This window comes from Rhinolophus ferrumequinum, chromosome 5 (genome assembly GCF_004115265.2).
Source record: "Rhinolophus ferrumequinum isolate MPI-CBG mRhiFer1 chromosome 5, mRhiFer1_v1.p, whole genome shotgun sequence".
In the NCBI taxonomy this organism is placed as follows: domain Eukaryota; kingdom Metazoa; phylum Chordata; class Mammalia; order Chiroptera; family Rhinolophidae; genus Rhinolophus; species Rhinolophus ferrumequinum.
The window spans coordinates 7795023-7812638 of NC_046288.1; the positions used below are offsets into that span (position 1 = coordinate 7795023).

General features: G+C 35.9%; 1 protein-coding gene across 2 annotated transcripts in view; it reads left to right on the top strand.

Moving 5' to 3' along the window:
* The window catches only part of FRYL (FRY like transcription coactivator), a 240389-nt gene that overhangs the window by 28076 nt on the left and 194697 nt on the right, over positions 1-17616 (top strand). For both annotated transcript variants that reach the window (XM_033105538.1, XM_033105539.1), the window contains exon 2: positions 5799-5974. The gene's annotated coding sequence lies outside the window, so the exon portion shown is untranslated. The remainder of the gene's footprint in view (positions 1-5798; positions 5975-17616) is intronic.

Consider the following 17616-nt stretch of genomic DNA (forward strand, 5'->3'; position numbering starts at 1 on the left):
CAAACTCATAGAAACAGAAAGTAGAATGCTTGTTGCCAGGGGCTGGGGGTAGGACAGAAATGGAGAGTCATTGGTTAATGAATGCAGAGTGTCAGTTTTGCAAAATGAAGGATTCTGGAGATGGATAGTGGTGATGTTTGTACAACAACGTGAATGTACTTAATGCCACTGAACTGCACACTTCAAAAGGGTTAAGATGGTAAACTATATGTTATGTGTATTTTACCACAATTTTTAATAAAAGTAAATGATAAAACTACTCAATTTTGGGAAGGCTTGCCCTCCCTATTTTTGGTAAATAGTAGTGAATCAAGTTCTTTTTTTTTTCCTTTGCATTTTATTGGGATACAGTGACACATAGCACTGTATAAGTTTAAGGTGTACAGCATAATGACTTGGCATACATATATGTATGAAATGATTACAAACCAAGTTGTTCTTGACTAAATCATGAAATAGTGGGTTGCTGTTCTTACATTATGAATCTGTGTGAGATTCCCCTAAATTGAAAACTATTGATTATTAAAAATTTTCATCATCTTAACTTCCAGAGGTGTCAAACCTTAAACTGTTACTTTTACAACAAAGAGTATATAGCATGGCTGGAAAAGACATTTTGTTTTGTTTTATATGTCAATTTAAAAAATGTATATTGAGCACTTGTGTCAAATGAACAATAGTGACACTTGTTGAGTGATACCGTGTTACGCCAAAAATAAGACCTAGCTGGACCATCAGCTCTAATACGTCTTTTGGAGCAAAAATTAATATAAGACCCTGTCTTCTTTTACTATCATATAAAACTGAGTATAATATAATATAATATAATACCAGGTATAATATAATATAATGTAATATAATATAACATATAATATAATACCGGGTATAATATAATACCAGGTCTTATATTAATTTTTGCTCCAAAAGACGCATTAGAGCTGATTGTCCAGCTAGCTTTTATTTTTGGGGAAACACGGTATATAACTTGGAGCTAGTGGGTCCTGGAAAAACACAGTTAAATTAAAAAAAACAAAAACATGATTGTAGAGGACTTTTCAATGCATAGAAAGGAAGGGAGGGCATTCCAGATGGAAGAAAGGTCTGGTGTAGGGTTAAATGAGATGGGCTTGCACAGAGTAGAGTTCAGCCTGACTATAGTTAGAGAACATTAGGGAGATGGGATAGCAGTTTATTCTCTTCCATTAGGACCTTGCCTCCGGGGCTGATGAATTTCTGGGCTTTATTCTGTAGGCATTGGGAGTACCAGTGAATTACCAAGACAGACTTGTGCATTAGGAAGGGGCATTTGGCAGCAGTCTCTGACGTGCGGTGGAGTGGTGAGAGAGGGGCGGTGAGAGACCAGTGAGAATGACCACTTAGAATTCTTTTGAAGTCATTACAGTGGTTAGGGTCAGAATGCAGATGACTGGTGATTGAGGATAAATTTATAGGTGAGAAAGTAGATACATGGTAAGAAAGACAAATGTGTGATAAGAAGAAATGAAGAGGAACCTATGGCGCATGAATGTAAGTAAGATTTTCTTTTCGTAATGGTCATTTGAATGTACAGGTTTAACTTTGAAAAGAGGATTTGGAGAGCCTTACAAGCACAGGGAGAGGAACTTCAGCAGCCTCAAATTGAATTTGAAGAGTTTGTATTGGGTGTCCTCTTTCAGTGTAAGAGACAGAGATGTCTGTAGACAGAGTGAGGGAGTGTGGTGGGCCTGCGAACCTGCAGGGTAGAAAAGTTTCCGCCTTTAAGAGGACTTCGGTAGGGTCACCCATCGTTCTTTACAGTGTGAGAGAGAATAATAGTAATGGCAGTTTATTTATGTTAGCCTTTTCTACACATGACTTGTATATAGAGTAGTAGCTCTCTCTTATACAATATTGCTTGTGTGGTCAACCAGTAGTTGGGTTGGTTAAACGGAAAATTTGTTTGAGGATTCACAAGAAAGATACACACCTTAAATATTTTATAACTGATAAGTATATAAATACTTACAGATCATCAATCTGCTGATGTGTAGTGAGGCTGCCTCTTTAGGATATTTTAAGTGACTTACCTTTTTCAAATCGGACAGCTTAATTGGCAAAGACAAAGACTTTTCACGCTCATTTTTGATACAATATGTACTAAATTATGTGATTATTATAAACGTAACTGGCATAAACAGATTTTGGAACAAATAAAATTCATTCATGGTAGGCATGCATCTTAATTGTTGGGAGAAAAATGCTATGGTATACCAGAGAAGTTTTCTCCTCCCCCAAAAGGGAAATTGAAGTTGTGGCTTGTCCGTGGTTTCAGGTTTGGCAAGAGTCTGGTTTTATCTTGAATCCAGTGCTTTTCCCACTATGTCGTGTTGCAAGCTGATAAAGAATAATATGTGAAAAATTGGTTAGTGGTGAAGAACTTATAGACTATATACACACATATATACACACACACACACACACATATATGTAAATATACATGTGTGTTTTAATATAGTAGCTTTATTGAGCTTAAAGTCACACACTGTGCAAATCACCAATTTCAATTTGAGGTTTTTGTATTGTCACAGAATTGTGCAGCCATCACCACAATTGATTTTAGAACATTTTCATCATCCCCAAAAACCCTGTACCCATTAGATGGGGAGATGTCACTCCCCATCTCCTCTCTGCTGGTACTAATCAACCACTAATCTAGTTTCTCTCTATAAATTTGTCTATTCTGGGCATTTTATATCAATGGAAGCATGTAATATGTTAATATGTGGCATTTTGTGACTGGCTTCTTTCATTTAGCATAATGTTCAGATTCATCTGTGTTGTAGCATGTATCAGTAGTACTTCATTCCTTTTTAGGGAAGAGTATTCCACTGGATGGATATACCACACTTTATCTGTTCCTTGTTTGATGATATTTATGTTGTTTCTGCCTTTTGGCTATTGCAGATAGTGTTATGAACATTTGTATACATATTTTTGCATGGATCTATTTTTTCATTTCTCTTGGTATATACCTGGGAGTGGAATTGCTGGGTCATGTTTAACTTTTGAGGAACTGCCTGCCAGACTGTTTTCCAAAATGGCTGTACCATTTTATATAATACTAGGTCTTATATTAATTTGGAGCAAATTATATATTAACATATAATTAATTTATATATTAACCCAGCAGTGTGTGAGGGTTCCAGTCATATACTTGTCACCACTTACCGTCTGTCCTTTTTATTATAGCTATCCTAGTGGGTATATCTACCTGTCTATTTATGTAATATATGTTATATATATATATTATATTCGTAGATATGTATATATCTATATATGTCTATGTATGTGTACATACAGGTATATCTACATATAGATATATCTCTACATAAAGATATATATAGATAGGTAGATATATCTGTGTGTGTGTATATGTGTATACATAAATATATAAAATGTTTTTAAAGTGATTTTATTTTTCTTACTATAACAGTGATAAATCCCCTTTGAAGATATTTCTATATTGGGAAAATAGAGAAAAGCATAAAAGAAAAAAATCCCTTACTTGAAATCATGATTTAGAAATAATATTTAGTAGTTTTTTTCCTCCATGTTTTAATGTAATTTTTAAAATATGGTTGAAATTATGATTTTGAGTCCTGCCTTTTTTTGTTTGTTTAACAGCATTTCCCCATGTTATTTTTTAAAATCGTATTTAATTTTATACCACCAAAGAATGCCCGTTTTGTTCTCTTTGCTTTTGTGTTCTTATGTTTTATTTAATTTTCAAATTTACAATTAGTTCAGAGGAGTGGGGAGGGAGTGGGAATAAATATTTGTGGGTAATATACCATGTTTAACTAGAAATTACTTCGGCTAACTGTAGCATAATATTCCATCTGCTGAGTAAATACTAATTTAGTTAACTATTTCCCTATTATGGACATTTAGACTTCTTAAAATTTTTCTTTATAGATAATGTAAAAACATTTGTAAAATTCTGTCTGTATTTTGAGTTCACAGAAGTGTAATTACCGGGTAATTACCGGGTCAATAGCTATGAATATTTTAAAGATTCTTGTTACATATTGACTGTTTCTTTTCAGGATGGTTGTCAAATATACATTTCCTTTAGCAATGTATATTTATGCCTTTTTTTACTGTATCTTCACTAATAATGCGTAAATTGGTAACAATTGAGTCTTAAGGTCACTGTAGGGGGGAATTTTTTAGTTTTGTTCACTGATACATACTTGTATGGTTCTGATACAAAGTAGGCATAGCAGGTACTGAACATTTGTTGTAATGTTACCAGTAGGAAGGAGAAGGGTTTTTTCTGAAGGACAAGAAAGTTAATTTGCATTTGATTTTTCCAGGAAAGTAGCCTTGTTATATCGATCATATAACAGCCCATGTTTTTTATGAAAAAGGGATGAAAGGGGCCGGCCTGGTGGCTCAGGTGGTTAGAGCTCCATGCTCCTAACTCCGAAGGCTGCCGGTTCGATTCCCACATGATTGAACGCCCGGATGGCTCAGTTGGTTGGAGTGCGTCCTCTCAACCACAAGGTTGCCGGTTCAACTCCCGCAAGGGATGGTGGGCTGTGCCCCCTGCAACTAGTAAAGGCAACTGGACCTGGAGCTGAGCTGCGCCCTCCACAACTAAGACTGAAAGGATAACAACTTGAAGCTGAACGGCACCCTCCAAAACTAAGATTGAAAGGACAACAACTTGACTTGGAAAACAGGCCTGGAAGTACACACTGTTCCCCAATAAAGTCCTGTTCCCCTTCCCCAATAAAATCTTATAAAAAAAAAAAAAAAAAAAAAAAAAAAAAAAAAAAAAAGAAAAAGGGATGAAAAAGTAAAAGTGAAGCTTACTTGGGAGAATTGTCCTAAATTTAATTTTGTTTGAACATTTACATGTTTCGGAAGTCAAAATGACACAGTGAGAAGTCGGAACTCCCATCTTTGTTTCCTTACTGTCCTTTATAGGTAGCCATTTTTACCAATTTCTTATTATCTTAACAGTGCTCTTTACAAATATTAACATACTATGTATATATATCATTCTGTACTTTGCTTATTTAATATTTTCTGGTGATCTTTTCATAGAAGACCAGAGTGCTTCTTTACTCATTTTTACAGCTGCACAATATTTCTTCTTATGGATGTATCATAGGTATTTTTACCAATCCTTTTGGGGTTTCAGTGTTTCAGTTTTTCTAATAATCCTACAATAGTCTTGCTGTATACTTTATTTTTTGCAATTACTGTATATCTGTAGAAAAATGTCCCAGAAGGAGGATTGTGGAAACATAGGAGAAATGCATTCTTAATTTTATAGATAGTGCCACTACCACCAGCAATGGAGGCTGCTTATTTCTTAGGGTAACTCTTGAAAGGCAGGGGTCATTACGCCAATCCCATAATGTATAGATATCCTTAAGTACTATGTAAACGCTCTTATGATGATGGCCTTGTGTCATCATGAAACAGGTAATTATGTTTAGATGGTAGGTAAATACATCATATACTTGAGAAAGGTGTTGTGGGTGGTGAAAAAATATTTAAATTAGAACCTTTAAAAGACTAATTCTCCTTTTCTTGTTTTCTCTCTCCAAATAGATTCTTTCCCTATATAGTTGAGATTTTTTTTTTTCATAAGTAAGTTCTTCTTGGCCAAATTCTCAATTATAAAAATGAATTTCAGTAATGATACATGTTATATGAAAACTGCTAAAATGATACAACTTTCGTTTTAAACATGGGTGTTGCTAATAACCAACCATATTTCTTTTCTCTCTTTTTTTGTCTTCCAGACTTTACCATTCCATATTCTGCTTTGTACATGGTGAATCACTACTGCTTTGCACGAGTGTGCCCACTTGTGTGCCTATAAAGTACAAGCTCCAGATTGAAAAGTCTTCTAGATGGATCCTTTCCAAATTTGGTGTCTTGTCGACAAACTCTGTGCCTCATCAACACTTTCTAAGTGGTAAGGATATGTACTTAAAAAAAAAACAATAATAGAAACTTGTAAAACAGTTTTTGGATTGCCTTCCCCTTTTTTATGCTTTTTTTTTTTTAACCTATGAATAATACCTACACTTTTTGCTAATTTAAAGAAATCACATCTAAAAATAGCAGTAACATCAGGTTTTTGGAGGCTTCAAAACATTCTTTCCATATTATATTCTGGGTACAGTATAATATGTAATATTATAATAATATGTAATATTATGAACTTTATGTGTGTGTACTTTGTAATCCCTGATTGTAAGGCTGAGGTAGTTTATCCTGTTACTGTCTTTTCTTGTCTATTTAGGTATTTGAATACAGTGGGTCAAGAACATCTTCCTTCCTAGCAATTGTATATTATGCACACATTTATGGAGATGATAAAAGAGGTGTATAATGCCAGCTCTTCCTTTTATAGCATGCAACTATGTGTGCCTTTTCATATTCTAACATTTTTTTGGAATCATAGATGCTAGTTAGCCAACTTGTTTTTGAACATCTTTGGGATTTACTCAGAACACTTTTTTGGGGGGGGGGGAGGAGGAGTAAAATTGAACAGAACGAGTTGCCGAAATTGGAGACCTTTAAAATAAAATTATTGAAGTAGGCTCATTTTGAGTTGTCAGTCAACAGATATTTACTAAATGACTGCTATTGATGAATGAAAATACATGACATTTGGCATTGTTAGGAAGCAAGTTACCAAATGGAAACCATGGTGTTAGATGAGGATACAATGCAGGGAGGTTGAGTGAAGAATGGTGTGCATTTCAGCTCTAGTTCTAATCACTAATTGCATTGTGTTCTTGAGTACAAGTTGGTTAGCCTTAATGGAACTTGGTTTTCTCATCTATGAAACGAGTGAATTAAACTAAAACAATTTATAAGGTATTTTTCGGTGCCTTCATACTAACAGTTATGACGATAATGAACAAATTGATAGATTTTTGTTTTTTTGAGGATACCTTTTCTTCCTAACTTATCTGATAGAGATATTTTTAGACTATTTTCTTTGAATTGTGGAGTTAGAATAAGGTTCTCACTATCAGAACATTTTTAAAATTAGTTTCACAGAATAATTTTTAATGAGCTATTTTCTTTTGAAGTTGATGTCTTATTCCTCTCCACATTCTTATCCTTCTCTACTATTGACCTCTAGAATTTTTTTTTCATTTGACTAAGATTTTCCCTTTCTGTCTCTTTTATTGTGTTAGTGGCTCTAATCCTGCTTCCTTGACTTGTCTAGCATCCATCATTTTCACCTTAGTAATTTTCCAGGATCAGTACATCTTAGACCAGTGGTTCTAATCATGGGACCCTTTTTAAAACATAGAGATACCTACCTTCTGAAACGAGCTTGGGAGAAGGGTGGGATTCTTTGGCGGGTAGGGGGAATCAATTAGTAAACCAGCATTAGTTCACCAGGATAGGAGCCTAAAAGCTCGTGTATTATTCACACCCATTACTTCTTGGCTTAGACCTCGTCTTCACCTGGAGCACTTCCATTTCTGAGGTCTTGGAAAGTTTCCTGTCATGGTCATAACCCTGTATCATATCATACTTTTCAAATTGGTTCTTTGTCTTTGTTATGACTTGTAGTTTCTTGGCATTATCTTGTTTTTTCTAAGCAAGTTAGTTATTTCCTAGCCTCATTAGCTTTTTACTCACCCAAACCCTCAGCATATTACATTCTCTTGCCTTTAACATCCTGAGGAACCTGTTTTACCGAATCTCAAACCTGTTAATTTTCCATCTACATTCTTACTTCCTAGTTCTGGCTGCTTGGTGCAGTTGGAAAAGGTCACATAACTAAGTTTGGATCTACTCAGTAATCATTTACTCGATCTCTAAACTAGTTCTTTTCAAGGTTGGCTTCTTATCGTTTTTTTGGGAGACTGCACACCTGGTCACTATCAGGTTGCCTTTTTTGGGGCTCTCTAGCATACTTTCTAACCTATTCTTTTTACTTCAGATTTTTTTATGTCCGGAGACGAAATCTTTTGCCTTATTTTTAGTTTCTATTATAGAAAATTTAACACATACACAAAAGTGGATAGACTTGTGTAATGAACCCGCTTGTATTCATCACTCGGATTCAGTAATTATCGAGTCATGGCCGAATTGTCTGTCTCCCACTGACTTCTCCCACTCCTCTGTATTTTTTAAAGCAAATCTTAGACTTAAAATTTATTTGTACTTCAGTGTGTATTCTTAAAGTATAAGATCTTCTTTTAGAGAAATATAACCACAATACCATATCACCCTTATGAAAAAATAACAATTCCAATATAATCAAATGTCCAGACGGTGGTAATTCCAATTCTCTCATACATTTTTAAAGCAGTTGACTGGATTGAATCAGGATCTGCATAAGCCCTCCCCCCATTGCAATTGGTTGATTTTTCTCTTAAGGTTTCTCCTCCACCCCCACCTCCCCTTTTTGTCCTTAAATTTTTTTTGTACAAATTGGGTCTTTATCCTGTAGATGTGGATGCTTCTGATTACATATCTGTGATGTGATTAAACATACTCATTTATCCTTTGTATTTCTTGTTAATTGGTAATTGGATCTAGAGACTTGCTCAAATTCAGGTTTGACTTTTTTTGGCCAGTCTATGCCCTTGGCAAGTGTCTGTGGTGCATACGTCTACTTGTTTCTGATTAGTTGCCATTTGTGCTCAATGATTTAGATGAGAGGTTGGCAAACTTTCTCTGTAAGGGAGCAAGTAGTGGATATTTTAGGCTCTGTGGGCCATCTGGTCTCCTCTGCAGCAACTACTAAACTCCGTCTGTAATGGGAAAGGAGCCATAGACAAAATGTAAATGAATTGGCATGGCTGTGTTCCAGTAAAATTTTATTTACAAAAACAGGTGATAGACTACCTGCTTTAGGTCTATTAAATCATTAGGGTTTGAAAGATAGTGATAGTTTAATACTGTAACTTTACTGTTCATATATTGGATGGAATATCTATAAAGAGAAACTTCCTCATGTACTATTTGTTGCCCTGTAGTACAGTTTGTACAGTCATGGGCCACATAACAGTGTTTCAGTCAATGAGGGACCATGTGTACAAACGACAGTGGTCCTATAAGATTATAATGGAGCTGAAAACTTCCTATCGCCTAGTGACGATGTAGCTGTCATAATATCCTAGTACAATGCATTACTCACGTATTTGTGGTGATGCTGGTGTAAATAAGCCTGTGCTGCCAGTCGTATAAAAGTATAGCACATAAGATTATGTAAGTACCTACCATATTTTGCCGTGTATAATAATGTGTACTTTTTTGCCCAAATTTGTGAGGGAAAAAGAAGAATGCGCATTATACATGGGTAGTACTAATTCCATATCTATATAAATGCTTTTAATTCTTTTAGTTATGCTTAAGGGTTAAAAGTGTAACCCTAGAAATCAATAACGACATCCATATGCAAAATAATACCCTTGAATGCTATCATTGGTTTTGTTGAACTTATGATAAACTTGCAACGACAAAGAGTTCTTGGCCTTCTATGATGCATAGATACTGTAAATTTGTTATCAGTACATAACATTTCTTATACCTTGTATCTGTTCTTGTGTTTTGTAATGATTTGTTACATAAAATTTCTTGAACCATAATATGTTATAAAATAAATGCTAAAATTCCTTTATAGTACAAAAACAAGTACCTAAATGTAAACAAATAAAAATTTGAATAAAAAAATGAAAGACTTTTTTCCCTGAAAGTTTGGGCCAAAAATGTGGGTGCGCATTATACATGGGAGCACATTATACACAGCAAAATATGGTAATATTTGATAATGATAATAAATGACTATGTTGCTGGTTTATGATTTACTGTACTGTACTTTTTATCATTATTTTAGAGTGTACTCTTTCTACTTATGAAAAAAGTGTGCTGTAAAACAATATGCTCTTATGCCAGCAGCAGCTTCATACATCTCATGTTTAGCACATCTCTTGGTTGCGTCATTTTCTCTTGTTCTTGATTTAATGTCATGTTTTGTACAGTAACGTGCTTTACAGGCTGGTAGCCTGGGAGCAACAGGCTGTACCATACAGCCTAGGGGTGCAGTGGGCGGTACCATCTAGATATATCTAAGCGCACTGATGGTCGCACAGCAACAAAATCACCTAACGATGCGTTTCTCAGACGGTATCCCTGTCATTAAGCTGTGCGTGATTGTATAGTGGGAAAGGTTGGATGAAACCTTGGTAGTTTCCCTTGGCTTACCAATTTTAAAAAACGTATTGGTTATATTAGCCATTTCCAGTGGTGACCAATTACATACTGTCTTCCCTTCTCCCCTGGACCCACTGTGAACTCTTAAATTTAAACATACTGGACTTTCAAAATAATTATTTATGGTCATTATCCTTATTGATGCTTAAATTATTTAATCTTTGGCTAGTGGGAGCCTTTTCAGGTTGATTACTGAGTTATTTTACCATGATGCTATTACTAGTTTTTGATAGCGTCTTTATCTAGGTTGGTGCAAAAGTCATTGCGGTTTTTGCAGTAATTGTTAACCTTTTGAACCGCAATTACATTTGCACCAACCTAATAGTATGACAAAGCGTTCCAGGCTCATCACGTACATTTCCTCCCCTCACCTGGTATCAGCAATTTCTTTAAGGAGCCCTGAGTCCTTTATTGGGGAATGGAATTTCAAGACTACAACCTGAGCTCTAGGGCTTCTCATTGATCACTGTTTCCTAGGCCTTTTCAGTCATCAGAATAGGAAAAAAATTTTCAGATAGAGAACCTTGTGAATTCACAGTGATACATCTTATTCAGGTTTCAGCACTATAAGATTTTAACTGACTCTTTTTAAATTTTCATTTGTATCTTTCAGCTGAGAATTCTGATTCTCGATACTAGGAATAATACAATTCGAACATTGCATGATTACTCATTTATAGTACCCTGTTATTACACACAACAGAATAGCAATACCACCATTAAAGTTTTGTCTCTGTCTGCTTTCTTTCGCTCAATGTTATGTCTGTGAGATTTACCCATGTTGCATTCAATAGTACTTTGGGTTTTTTTTTTTTTTTTCCCATTGCCTTCTAGTATTCCATTGTGTGAAATACCACAATTTTTTATCCATTCTCCAGTTGATGGATATTTGGGATACTTCTAGTTTGGGGCAATTATGAATCCAGTTGCTATGAACACTCTTGTACATGTCTTTGGTGGACCTGTGCACTGTTTTCTCTTGTGTATACAGATTCTTCTCTCCTCACGATGGGTTACGTCCTGATAAACCCATAGCAAGTTGAAAATGCATTTAATACACCTAACCTACCGAACATCATAGCTTAACCTAGCCTACCTTAACTGTGCTCGGAATACAATATCCAAGTAAACACTGGCAGGCAACACACAGTACACTGCAGAGTATCGGGTGTTTACCCTCGTGAGCATGTGCCCTCTCCCAGGGAGCTGGCACTCGCTGCCGCCGCCCAGCGTTATGAGAGGGTATCATGCTGTATATCGCTAGTCTAGGAAAAGATCGAAATTAAAAATTTGAAATATGGCTCCACTGAGTGTGTATTGCTTTTGCACCATTGTAAAACTGAAAAATCGTTCAGTCGCACCATTGTAAGTCCGGGACGCATCTGTTTACCCAGCAATGGAATTTGCAGTTCTTTTTTCAGATGTAGGATACATTCCCCTATTCCTGTATTGCTGAGTGGCGCTTAGCTAGCTTAGTCGATAGAGCCCGAGACTCTTAATTATCTACTGCTATGTAAAAAAAATCACCCCAAAACTTCGTGGTTTAACACAGCAAACGTTATTATCTCACAGTGGCTGTGGGTCAGTTTCTGTAGCTTGTGGCCTAACTAGGAGCCTCTGGCTCAGAGTCTCATAAAGTTGCATCCTAAGTGTCAGCTGAGTCCACATTCACCCCAAGGCTCAGTGGGAGGGTGGCAGAAAGAATCCTTCTGGGGTGCTTTCGAGCACTCATGTGATTATTGGCAGGTCTCAGGTCCTTTCAGGCTGTTGGCCAGAGACCATCGGGCCTATAATAATAACTAATTATTATATGCAGCTAATAACACAGCAGCTGGTTGTTAGTTTGGAGCAAAGGAGAAAGGGTGTCCAAGACAGAAGCCGTGGCCTTTTCATAACCTATTCTTAGAGTGACAACTCACAACATATGCTGCATTCCTTTAAAAACGTTGTGGTAAAATATACATAACATTAAATTCACCATTGTAACCATTTTTAAATGTGTAGTTCGTTGGCAGTAAGTGCATTCACACTGGTGTGCAATCATCACCACCATCCATCTCCAGAACTGTTTTCATTTTTCCAAACCAAAACTATACCATTAAGCAATAACCCACCATTCACCTCTTCCCCCAGCCCCTGGCAACCACCGTTATACTTTCTCTGAATTTGATTACTCTAGGTGCTTCATAAGTGGAATCATAACAGTATTTGTCCTTTTGTGACTGGCTTATTTCACTTAGCATAATGTCTTCAAGGTTCATCCATGTTATAGTATGTCAGAATTTCAGTCCTTTTTAAGGCTGAATAATGTTCCATTGAATGGATACACCAACCAACTGTGGTGTATCCATTCATCCATGGATGGACATTTGTTTTCCTCCGTTTTGGCTATTGTGACTAACGATGCTATGAACATTGGTGTTCTGCGTTCTATTCTTAGAAGCAAGTCTCTAAATCTAGTCCCTACTTAAGAGAAGGTAATTACCTAAGGTGTGAAAATACCAGGAGGTGGGGATCACTGGACCCCTCTCAGAGGCTGCCCTCCATGCTGGTTAAGCAAGTCTTACTAATTGTTTTCTGTACAATGAATTATGTTACCAACTGCATATACATTCAAGTTCATTTATTTTATTTTTGATATTTAATACTGTTCTAAAATGTAATTTTTTTTATAATCATGTATAATAGTTTCATGATTTCAAAGTCAAATCCACAAAACAAGGTTTAGTCAGAGGAGTCTAACTTCTCTGTTTTCTCTATCCATTTCTTTCCTTCCCCTTCTAAGTAACCGTGTTTTAAAAATTTCAGTTTATTCTTTCATTCTGGAATTTTTTTTAAGGTAAGCATGTTATTTATTCATATTCCTCCTTTCTTAAATAAATGATATCATACAACATACCTTGCTTTTTACTTGATAAATCCTGGAGATCACTCCTTAGTAGTAAATTACTCATTCTTTTTTATAGCTACATAGTTTATTTAACCAGTTCCCAATTGATGGGCATTTGGGTTGTTTCTAATTTTTTTTTGTAAATAGTACGCAATGCCTAGTCTTGTGCATATAGATATCTTTTTATATTTTGCCATTGTGTATTTGGGACAGATTCCTAGATGTGGAATTGCAGGGTCAAAGGGTAAATGACTATGCAGTTTTACTAGATATTGCCACATTTACCCTCAAAGGAATGTTATCTCTTTGTGTTCCCATCAGCAAAGTACGAGGGTGTCTATAACCTCATCAGCAGAACATGTCAAACTTTGGGGTTTTTTGCCAAGTAGAAGTTCATTGTACTGTTAATTTTCATTTCTCATTATGAGTGAGATTGTATATTTTTTAGCTTTTAAAATTTCTTCTTTATAGACATTTCAGAACCATTAAAATCAACAGTGAATTTTTTTTAGATAACATACTATGTTTACCTTGAGGTACACATTAGGCTGAATATCTTTTTATATGGTAGAAGCATTTGCATTTCTTTTTCTGTTAACTCCATTTCTTTGGCCCCATTTTCTCTAGAGTTGTTGGTATTTTCTATTTTATGAGCTCTGTACATATTAGGAATATCAACATTTTGTCTATTTGTTTCTTTTCCAGCCAGTTAAATAGAAGTATTCTCGAATCTGCCTTTACTTGCTTTATTTTGCTTCTCGTCCTTTTCCAATAATGTTATATTTACTCTTCTGGCTCAGTGATCATTAAATATTTGATGACTCCACATATACATCTCAGACCTATGCCACTATTTCTTCAAATTCAGCATGCCCCAGATACAATTTGACTTTATACGCAAACCTGATGTTCCTATGTTCCCTTTATCATTTTCCCAATTGGGAACTTGAAGTGATCTTTTGTGGCTTATTTATGACTAATTAAGGAAGTGTTTGATGAGGTCCTCCCAGGTGCCAGATGCTGGGCTGGGCACTAGGTAACAAATAGTCTTAATCCTAGCTCTCTGGGAATGGTCTGATGCGGAAATAGGTATCAGGCAAATATACACAAACCCATGTCTCAGTGTGTGCTAAGTATTTCAAGAGAGAGTTTAAGGGTTGGGACACAAGGTTAGATTGGAGAGGGACAGTGACAATTAAACTGAGATTTGAAGGCCTGTTAGGGTTTACCTGGTAAAAGAAAAAGCCAGGGTGCCAGTTTCCCGATACAGGAAACAGTGTGGAAGGATCCTGAGGCAGGAAACAAGTTGAACTGCTAGGAAATGAAAAGGCCAGTTTTGCTGGCATGTAGGGAGAAAGGGTGGAGGGCCTTGAGATGTGATTTGCTTTACTTTGTAAAACGAAGCCTTGGGCTGTGGTGGGGGTGATGCATTGGCGGGGCTGCGTGTGGACGTTGCTTAGGAGCCTGCTTAGGAGGCTGTAGTTGTGAAAAGCGATGGTGCTCCATTGGTTCAGTTGTGAAATGTTTTTAGTTCTACTTCAGTTTTGTTCATTCTTCCCATATTTTGGAAATATGGGAAGTTTTAGTTTGGAAAGTTCGCTCTTAATGCCGATAAGTTTTTACAAATTGGTCCCACTCTGTTTTAGGCTCTGTTCCCAATCTAATCTGCTTCCAAAGATAACTTTTAGTAATCACAGGTCTGTTCAGATCACTTCCTTTCTCAAAAACTCAGGGGGGCTCCCTGTGATGGTTACTTTTATGTGTCAACTTGACTGGGCTACAGGTTGTCCAGAGGGCTGGTAAAACATTATTTCCTGGTGAGTCTGTGAGGGTGTTTGTAGAAGAGATTAGCATTTGAATTACTAGCAGACTAAGAAGATCTGCCCTTATCACTGTGGGTGGACGTCATCCAATCCTTGAGGATGGAAATAGAACAAAAAAGCAGAAGAAGCACGAATTTGCTCCCTGTCTCCTTGAGCCGGGACCTCCATCTTCTCCTGCCCTCAGACATTTGAGCTTCTAGTTTTGCGTCTTTGGACTTAACAACAGCAGTACCCCTCCACCCGCCGTGGCCTCGGACTGAGAGCCACACCACTGGCTCCCTTGCTTTGACTCGTACTGAATTACAGCACCGGCTTTTGTGGTTTTCCAGCTCGCAGATGGCATATCGTGGGACTTCTCAGCCTCCATAATTGTGTTTGCCAATTCCCATAATAAACCTCCCCTTATGTATCTCTATATATATCCTATTGGTTCCATTTCTCTACAGTCTCTGAACCCTGACTAATAAATACACTTCCTCATTGTGGAAAACTGAAAGCCTACCTGCAATTGAAGGCTTTATCATTTTCTTTAAGCTTCACGGTCTGCTTTTCTGAGGCTACTATCCCTTAGGCAACCAGACTTGATTCTTTTCTCCTTCTTTTCTTTAGCTCATTTTCATCTTCTGTCATGACATCTTTGCCTCCAGAATCCTACCTCCCCTCTTTTTTTGATGCAATAAAAGGGTTGGCAGATTATAATAATTTTGTTTTCATATTGAATGGGATTTATTTGTGTTATTGGAAATCCAGTAGGGATTAAACCTTCTAAACCTATTTATAAAAATAAATTCCCCAAAATCGCATTTCAGATTTTTGGTGTTTTAGCAATATTAACTAATGAGAAATATTTTGGTTGTATTATTTTAAGGTAAAACTATCTTAAAGGAAATTTTGCATGAGTTTGCTTTAGATTAAATTAGGACATTAAGTTTAGTTTCTGGGATATGATTTTTTTTTAATTACTTTGAAACATTAACCAGGGCAGGTACTTACAAGTAATAATCAAATAATCATTTGGTACTGTGATCTTCAATCAAAATGCATTTAGTTTGGAGTGATGAAAGTTTTTACTTTTAAAACTGAGAATCTGTAAAACAAAAAATGGTTCATGTGGCTCATGGTTTGACAGGTTTATGAAACTCTTAAAAGAGAAAATTGTCATAAGTGAAATATTGCATTCCATATAGGATTTATGTAACTAGCAGTGCGGGTGAAAAAAAAACTGATGAAGTGGCAGAAATGACTCAATTCCTCACTTTGCACTTTCTACATCTTATTTCCTCTCTCATTTCAAATCCTACATGAGTATATTACACCTTCAAGTATAATCACAGCATTAATTCCGAAGCCTGATGTATTAAATGATCAGCTTGTGTTGTTTGGAAATAACTCCATTTGTCCATATTGGAACTTGCAACAACACTTTCCTTTTAGGACAGTTTAGGACAGATGATCCTAGAGCAGGCTGAGTCACACCACACTGCTGATTTCCTTAAGGTCATAACCTAATGTTATGTCTTATTCATTGTTCACTACCTGCTTGATATGCAGTTGGACTCGGTGAAGGTAGTAGAATTTTATCAGTTTTTATTTATTATACTGTACCTGGTGTTAGGTTTCTAGAAAGCTTAGTTTGTTTTTCCTTTTTGCTTTATTCTGATAAATCTTACAGTTAGCATTTACATCTAGCCTTATTATGATTTGAATGTCTATTAAAATTCTTAACAAGAAGAGGAGCATAACTTAAATTGTGAAGTTGGTCCAGAGACAACATTCAAAAGGGATTATTCCAGTGACCCTGAACTCCACTGAACTAAGCCAGGGACCAAATAGTCTGTCCACATAGAGCAGGAATAAAGGAAAAGAAGAAGGAAGTTTCACTTTAAACCATAGTTATGGCAATTGGTAACTTATGGATACTTTGTCAGGTTTTTCCCTATAATGTTAGAAACTGCTGACAGGATTTTGCAGCTGATTGAGTTTTCACTGTGTTTAAACTGAGCATCCATCTTTGGGAAACATTTTAGGTTAGAGTATGTTTTAAGAATTTTGACTGAACAGGGGAATGTCATTTTCCTTTATATAGTTGTTCTTGGACTTTTAAATTAATAGTAAGATAGTAATGGAAGATGATCGAGTTTAGTCATAAAATACTCATAAGGATCTCTGTGCTTTGTTGGCCATAATGTGATTACGTCTTTCCCTACCTGTTTATTTTTTTTTTTTTTACCTTTAGTAAAGCAGATTTATTCTTTCTTCTTGAAATATTTGAGATAAATTGTGTTAGTTATGTTTAATTATCCTATTTGACAGGTCTCTAGCTTTTGTTCTGAGTTTCAGACTCAATAAAAAAGCATATTGAAATGATAATTGCATTTTAATTAGAGAACTTTATCTCATAAACCTCCATATAACAGCTTATTCTTTTAAAATATAAAAGAATCCAGATGTGCAGTATTTCTCAGCTCATTTACTGGCTTTGTCAGTTTCCACAGCTGCAACATTGAACATTTACAGAAATGATGGGTTTGTTTGGGTTAAAATGAAGTTAATGTGTGTGAAGCACCTCACCTAGCTTCTCACATGTAGTAGAGCTTCATTAATTAATGGTTGTTATTGTTATTATTATTGGGTTCTTAATTAATTTGGCTTTCT